Source organism: Orycteropus afer, unplaced genomic scaffold (assembly GCF_000298275.1).
Source record: "Orycteropus afer afer isolate SDZICR_OR568_19922 unplaced genomic scaffold, OryAfe1.0 scaffold00196, whole genome shotgun sequence".
In the NCBI taxonomy this organism is placed as follows: domain Eukaryota; kingdom Metazoa; phylum Chordata; class Mammalia; order Tubulidentata; family Orycteropodidae; genus Orycteropus; species Orycteropus afer.
Window position 1 is genome coordinate 5,231,233 of NW_006921783.1, and position 8,618 is coordinate 5,239,850.

The 8,618-nt window shown below is 39.2% G+C and overlaps 1 protein-coding gene across 1 annotated transcript in view; it reads right to left on the reverse strand.

The window, feature by feature from the left end:
• Positions 1-8,618, reverse strand: part of ACACA (acetyl-CoA carboxylase alpha) — a 260,973-nt gene that overhangs the window by 223,875 nt on the left and 28,480 nt on the right. The window lies entirely within an intron of this gene.

The window sequence follows — 8,618 nt, forward strand, 5'->3', positions numbered from 1 at the left end:
CTCAGTCCGCTGCCAGACCGCAGCTCCGTGTGTCTCCTTTTTTGGTATTTTCACGCAAATTCTTCTGCTAGTTGGGGTTTAGTCCACTTTTGTATCCTTCCCTTCAAGGCTCAGGGGTCCAAGATTATCTTCTGTGTCTGGGTTAATTGGTTTCCCTTTTTTTTGTTGAAGAGCGTCTGTGCAGTCCTTGTGCCTAGTCCACCATCTTGCCAGAACTGCCAGTATTTTTTTATTCTTTTCTTTTTTATATATATAAACTACATATTCATGTTAACTGCTCATTTTCTAGGAAGGATGCCTTTTTCTTATACATGTTAACTCTTTGCTGCCAATGTTTTCCAGATTATCATTCTTTAACTTTTTCTTTTTTCAATTTGCCAAATGGATATTTTAGTTTTTATGTAGTGAAATCTATCCAACTTTTCCTCTGCTGTTTGTTAAACAGCTTTTCTAGGTATTTGACTGCTAACCAGAAAGCTGGTGGTTCAAACCCACTAGCACTCCTCAGAAGGAAGACTGGGCAATCTACTTCCGTAGAGATACTGCCTCGGAAACCCAAGGTGGGATCACCATGAGCTGGAATCAACTCGACAGCAGTGAGGTTTTTTTTTTTTAAAAGAGGAGAAAGATACTTTAACTGCTGACCTATACACACACACATGCTGTACATTGCTGCCAACAATCTACAACAGTTTAAAGTTCTGTATCTATCAATCTGCTATTATCATTATTGTAAAGAAAGAAGTCCTAGCAAGTAGAAAGAGAAAGCTCACCCTAATTATATAGCCTGCATTTCTCCATCTACTCCTAGATTCCATAGTTCCTTTATATCACCAGAGATCTACTACTCTAGGACATATTCACAAATAAGAAAACTCTCCTCAGACGAGACAGCTAACTCTTTAGTATGAATTTTACTAATTATCTACCTCTCCAACTTTTCTAGTAACTATCATGAAACAAAAAATTTGCAACTGTCCAATTACCACTGTTATTGTTGTTGTTGTCATATGCCATCGAGTCGGCCCCGACTCATAGCGACCCCTCCTCGGGTTTCCGAGGCCGTATCACTACGGAAGTAGGATTGCCAATTACCACTAGGCTCATAAATTTTGCTGCTTCCTAGTCAAGAGGATGAGATTATCTAAGGCTCCTTTTTTCAAAATTTTTGAAATTATGAAAATTAATGTTTTAAACTAGATTTTGGTTGATGACTGCACAATAATATAAATTTACTAAAACTCACAGACATCAATACTTAAAATGGTGAATTTCATGGTATGTAAACTATACTCAATAAAGCTGCTAAGAAGTGAGTAACATCATAGATTAGGAAAAATTAAAAAAGGAAAAATCACCCATAATACTTATTTGTTAATTCAATACTCCTGGTATGGTAAATCTTTCTAGAGTTATATTTTTTAAATATTGGTTTAAATTATAAAATTATATAAACTCTATTAGGGAAGGAAAAAAAAAACCCACCTTGGGGAAAAAAAGCAGAAATAAAAACATCCCAGCATTTCATCTCCCAGAGAAAACTAGTACTTTTTGGTATATGTCCTTACAGCCTTTTTCTATGACTAAACACACATACTTTTTTGTGTTACTACACCAAATATGCCCACTGCTCCTAAAAGACAGAGTAGAAATGCACCATAGGGTTTTCAAGGCTGTAAATGTTTATGAAGCAGACTGCCTTATCTTTCTCCTGTGGAGTGTGAACTGCCAACCTTCGGGTTAGCAGCTCAATGCTTTAACTACCATGCCACCAGAGCTCCTTTATATTACTATATTATACTAAAAATCTCCTTTCATATCTATAGCCTTTTTTTTTTTGGCTTAGTAATTGTGATGGACAGATACTAAGGTAGCCACATGATCCCAGCCTCCAGGTATTTTCATGCCTCACATAATCCCCTCTTTGTGGGTGTGAGCTGAAACTGTGACTTGCTTCTAGCCAAAGAAATACAGCAAAGGTGATGTTCTTCTCTGATAACATTACATAAGAATAAAACCCATCTTAACTAAGTTTTGAAGTAGCAAGCAGTCATCTTGGGAGGTCCTATGTGACAAGGAGCCGAGAGTAGCCTCTAGCTCTCAGTCTGACAGCTCACAAAACACCATTCTGCAACAAACTGAGCTTGGAACAGATCCTTCCTGAGCTGTCAGATGAGATCACAGCCCCCGATGACACCTGTCTGTAACCCAGTGAGACTGGGAAGCAGAGGACCCAGATAAGCCCTGCACTGACCCACAAAGTGAGATGACGTGTTATTTTAACTCACTAAACTTGTGGTACTATTATTACACAGTGATACTACTACAGCAATGTATAAAAGCACATTTTCAGATTAATAAATGTTATTCCACAAAATAGTTACTGAATGGCTGCATGGTGTTGTACATTTTACTAAACTAATCTACTGTAGCTGGACACTGAAGTTACTCCCAGATTCTATTTTAAATAATACTGCAATGAAAGGCATTTTACAAATATATTTGCTCCCATTACTGATTTTCCTCAAGAAAAATTACAGGAAACAGAATTTCTTAGAAGATTGCTTATTTTGTCCACTTGTGCTCTTGATCACATCTCCTTCCAGCTACTCAAGACTGAAAGGTTTCTCCTATACTGCAACCCTTTTTCCCCCTTTGTTCTTTGTTCTTAGACTAAACATGCCCAAGTCTCTTTGATCCTAAAAATAAAAAATCTTGCCTTCACCCTGAATTCCTCTTTAGTTATCACCTTTACTTCTCCCTTTCTCATCCAAACTTCTTAATAAAAATAAAGAGCTAGTCCATATTGATTAACTCCACATCACTGCCCCCCATTCATTCCTTAAAATCCTGTAGTCTACATACTCATATTGTTCCACTACAATTATTCTCAGAGGGTTTATCAATGATTTGCTAACAGGTTTCTATTGTTATTTTCTTGGGCTACTGATACATTTCATTCTTCCTTATTGAAATTCTCTCTTTTCTTTGCTTCTCTCTCCTCTCTCTCTCCATTTTGTCTCAGCATTGTTTATGGGCTTATCTTCCTCAGTCTGGCCCTACATTTTAGTCTTCCATCAATAGTTGTCATCTTTTCATTTCCCGTATGTTCTTTGGGGAAGAAAAGTGCAACAGTGTTGACTAGCACATATTTAATAATGGTATATCCCTTGCTTTTCTTGCTATATTATGTATTTTAGTTGATGGTATTAATATCCTCCTAGTCAACCAAAGGGAGCTCTGGTGGTGTACTGCCTAAGGCATTTGACTGCTAACCAAAAGGCTGGTGGTTCAAGGCCACCAGCCACTCCTCGGAAGGAAGATTGGGCAACCTACTTCCCTAGTGATACCACCTCAGAAACCCAACAAGGGGTCACTATGAGTCTAATCCAACTCGACAGCAGTGAGTTTGGTTTTTGTTTTGTGTCAACCAAACTAGAAGCTCAATAGTCATAATTAACTCTTCCCTCAATCACCAAATCTTATCAATCCTACTTCTTAAATCTCTATAAACTATCCCTTTCTTCTCTATTCTCTGCCCAATCTTCTCTTCTAGTATTACTTTCTTTAAATGAATCTTCCAAAGTGTTACCAGAACTATCAACTTAATTGTGTTTGTTAAAAAAAAAAAAATCTTGCTTAGAAATAAAAATATATAATCCAATAATCATACTACTAGCCATATATCCTAAAGAAATAAGACTGTGACAGGAATAGATATATGCATACCCATGTTCATCACAACACTGTTCACAATAGGAAAAAGATGGAAAGAACTGAAGTGCCCATCAACAGAAGAAGGGATAAGCAAACTACATTATGTACACACAACACTACACAATGTTAAGGATTAACAATAAATCTGTGAAACACCTCACAACATGGATGAACCTGGAGGATATTATTATGAATGAATTAGTCAATCACAAAAGGACACATATTGTATAAGACCACTACCTAAGAAAAAGTTTAGCACAGAAAGAACCATTCTTTGAAGTTACTATCAGTGGGAGGGGGAGGGAGGACAAATAACTAACTAGAGAACAGACACACATTACTGGGTGAAGAGAAAGGTAAAATACAATAAGGGGGAGGGTCAGCACAAAATGATCAAAATAAAGGAAGACACTGGGAGTTTTAACATATGTTGTTGTTGTTGTTATGTGCCATCGAGTCGGCCCCGACTCATAGCGACCCCTCCTTGGGTTTCCGAGGCAGTATCACTACGGAAGTAGGATTGCCCAACCTTCCTTCCGAGGAGTGGCTGGTGGGTTTGGACCGCCAGCCGTCTGGTTAGCAGGCAAGTGACTTAGCCACTATGCTACCAGAGCTCCTTAACATGAGTTAAATGCAACAAAGGTAAATACTATTACATACATAATCTTGCAATAAAAGTAACAATAATAATCTATGACTGGATACATAGATAGGCATTCAAGCTGAACAGGAATGGGAATGTGAATAAGACTACACCCACAAATATATATAGATTTGGCAGAGAATATTTCTACGTATGTACTTATATATGCTGCAAAATATATCCATGAATATAATAGATTATATAGGAGGCAAAGGTATGAAAATTTCTTAACCATAATGAAACACCTGGGGGCTCAAGACCATAGTCTTGGGAGACATCAAGGTCAACTAGCATAACACAATCCACAAAGACAATGTTCTACATCCTACTTTGGTGAGTAGCGACTGGGGTCTTAAAAAGCTTGCAAGAGCCCATCTAAGGTATAACTACGGGTTCAAAGCAGAGAAAAGTAAGAAAACCAAGGATGAATGGAAACAATTAACTCAATGACTAATGGACCGTGAGACAGAAGAACTGAATGGTGTTGGACTACCACTGACAACTGCTCTGAAAGGGATCATGATAGAAGGTCCTGGAGAAAAATGCAGAATAAAACTTAAAAAAAAGAAAAAAGACTACAGTTACTGATCTGACAGACTGGTTGAATCTCCAAGACTACGACCCTTAGTAACTTTTCAAGCCTAGAAAGGAGCTTACTTCTGTAGCTCAGCTTTCAGTCAAACAGGCCTATAAGGTGAATCCAACAACAAGGAGGTATGCACCTGTGGTAGTTTAAGTTGCTGTCAACTTGGCTGGGCAGCTGGAGGTGGTTAATCCTCATGGTGAGACTGGTAATCAACTCCATAGTGGAATCTACTGGAGCAGCTGAGTAGCTGCTTTAGGGATGTGGTCTGCTTCCAGTGCATAAGCAGCAGCTTTGAAGAAGGTCTCCAGCTTTTTGGCAGGCTTGAATCCTCCATGTAGCCAATTCATTGTTCAGCAGCCTGCCACGCCCTGCTGATCTTGGGACTTCTTCTGGACTGGAATTAGTGGCCTGCCGTGTTGTTTGTAACATTGGGATTGTGCGTTTTTACTTGGTGACCTTGGGTTTGTCAGCCTCAGCGGCCAGCAGCAGTCTGAGAGAAGAAAAGCCTCCAGGTTCAGTGGGCCAGGAGCAGGAGACAGAGCTGAAGCCCAAGGCTGAGGGGTTTTCACCCAGCCCCTAGAGCCTGGCACTTTGAACTCAGACTTAAAGCCTCCAAACTGTAAGAGAATAAACTCCTGTTTGTTAAAGCCATGCCATTTGTGGTACATTCCTGTCAGAGTGGCACTAGGTAACCAAAATAGCACCCCTTAAAAAAACCAACCATAAGGGACCAAAAGGGCAGCATTTGTCCAGAGATAAAACTCAAAAGGCAGGAAGGAAGAGTAAAGAAGGATAAAGGGAAACGATAACCATAGGGAGGAAGTGGGAAGAGTGTGATTACATTGTGGAGACTGCAATCAATGTCACAAAACAAAATGTGTATGAATTGTTGAATGGAAAACCAATTTACTCACAATAAATCACAATGAAAAGTTGGGGGGGGGGAGGTATCCTTTAGAGATAGGAGAGGGAAAGCAAGAAGCCCTGATAACACAACACTTAAGTGCAAGGCTGACAACTGAAAGCTTGGCAGTTTGAACCCACCAATGGCTCCACAGCCTAAGAAATTCTACAGAACAGTTCGACTGTCAAAAAGGATAGCTGAGTCAGAACCAACTCAATGGCACACAAGAACAGGGGGAAAAGAAAGTTCCTAGGTGGCAGAAATGGTTTGCATTTAACTACTATCCTAAAAATTGGTGGTTCAAATCACCCAAAAGCACTGTGGAATAAAGGCCTGGTGATATGCTTCCATAAAGATTACAGCCGAGAAAACCAAAGAGCAATTCTACTCTAAGACATGGGGTTCACCGTGAATCCAACGCAATGGCAATGGCTTTGCTGGGTTTTTTTTGGTTTGTTTTTGATTTCCCTTTATGAGGGAAGCTATAGATGAAACAACACTGACCATGAGTTGATAAATTGTTAAGCTGGAATGGGTAGATGGGAAGAGACAAAATATACTTTTCTCTCTACTTTTGTTCAAAAACACACACACAAAAAGAAAAAATGTATCAATTTTAAATGCAAATCTTTTGATATTCAACAAACATCCCTAAAAAGATAAATTCTATGCTCTTGAGCACAGAAAACAAGGCCCTCCTTGAAATCCAGTAGGATTGCATCCTTAACAAGTCATGTGATGTTTCCAGAAAACCACTCATGTCACACCTTCACATATTTGCATATGCTGTTCTTTCTGCTCAAAATATCCTCTCTTTTCCCTAATTATTTCAACAACTCTTACTTATTCTTGGTCAGGCATAACCTTTTTCAGAAAGCTTTCTGTTACTCCTGACCCCAAGAGTGTGCTGTCTCACTGTTCTCATAGCACCCACAGCACTTTCCTAATTGCAATGAAAACATACGTTTCCTAGAGTAGAACCACTTCTTATTCAACTGTGTGTCCCCATGTTCAGTGAATGAAAGAGTAAATGGATGAACAGGAGCACTAAGTACAATTGGAGAAGAAAAAGAAACCACGTAAGGCGTTGTTGTTATGTGGCGTCAAATCGGACCCGACTCAGAGAGACCCCTACTTAGTTTTCAAAGGCAGCATCATCATATGGAAGTAGATTACCCAACCTTCCTTCTGAGGAGTGGCTGGTGGGTTTGAACCACCAGCCTTCTGGTTAGCAGTCAAATGCTTTAGGTACTATGCTACCAGAGCTCCCAAGTAAAATTGGAGAAGAAAACGAAACCATGTAAAGTGGTTCCCTTTATCACAGATGATCTCATCTGTACAACTATCTAGTGAAACATATTACAGTTTTCATTTTAGATACGGAAATTGTAGCTGAGATATTAAAGGGTGACTCCAAATAATTTGAGATAACATTTGCTTTCTGATAAACTGGGGCATTCTCTATTTGTAAATAAGATTAATAAATCAATAAATGAACCTTACTCCTTAGGAATAGTTTTAACATCCTTTCTCAACAGAGAAGGTATGCAGACCAAAACAGATTTAAAAGGCAGATATTTAAGCTAAAGATAGCTTTGTGTACTCCATCTCACAGATTATACTTTAGATATAAAACGTACTATGCCAAAGAAAGACTAGCCATACCTCTCACTACACCAAGAGTCTTATCTACAGCTCTCCTATGTAGACAGAAAATGCAGAAGAGCTTGCACAATGAGACCCACACAGGTCCCAGGAGGTTCTTCTCTCAGGAAAAGATGGGGATGGGCTGGGAAAAAGAACCTTCACTCTAAGTTTCTCTAAATACAGAGTTCATAAAGGACATAGCATTTTTCCAAAAAAACTTTTCTACCTATATATGCTAAGGAATGTGGCATAGAAAATACTTAACACTAAAAAAAGTATACACTGGAAAGCCCAAATCAGTATGTTGGTTAAATTTCTAATGCTTACATGTACATCATGGGAGTCTGTATTGAGGTTAAATACAGAGTGATCACTTTTATATGCCTAACCTTTGACAATTTTTTTAAAAGAGAATTTTTTTAAAAATTTTTATTGTGATCTGGGTGGAAAGTTTACAGAGCAAATTCACTTTCCATACAGTAGGTCACTTTGTCTCATGACATTGACTGATTTGCCACAATGCAACAGCTCCCCTCCCACTTCCTCCTCATAGTTACCTGTTCCCTGTATCCTTCCCTCCCATGTGCTCCCACCCCAAGCCATCTCTTTGTACATACACAGGCCCTTCATTCTCCGATGACTGTTCTCTCCAAGGAGTGTATCTATCTAATGTAAATGTTCAGCTCATATGCCTGTTTTTGTTTGACTGGAATCCACAGGAGTGGGTTCAATTCCACACTTCAAGGGCATCTAGGGGCCACTGTCTCAGTGGTTCCACCAGGATCTATTGGACCAGCAAACCTAGTCCTTTTTTTTTTTTTTAAGATGATTTGGAGTTTGTTCCACATTGTTCTCCCACTCTATCCAGGATCTCCTGCATAGATCTCCCTGAGTGGTTGATAGTGGTAGCCGGGCACCATCTAGTTCTTCTGGTCTCACAATTGTATAAAGCTGAGGATCACATGGTGTACCAGTCGCTTGGACTGATCGTTTCCTTGTGTCTTTGGTTTTCTTCATTCTTCTTTGCTTTGGACAAGAAGAGAACCATCGGAGTTCTGGCAAGATGGCGGACTAGACAGAAAGACTGCACAGACACTCTTCGACAAAGAAAAGGGAAACCA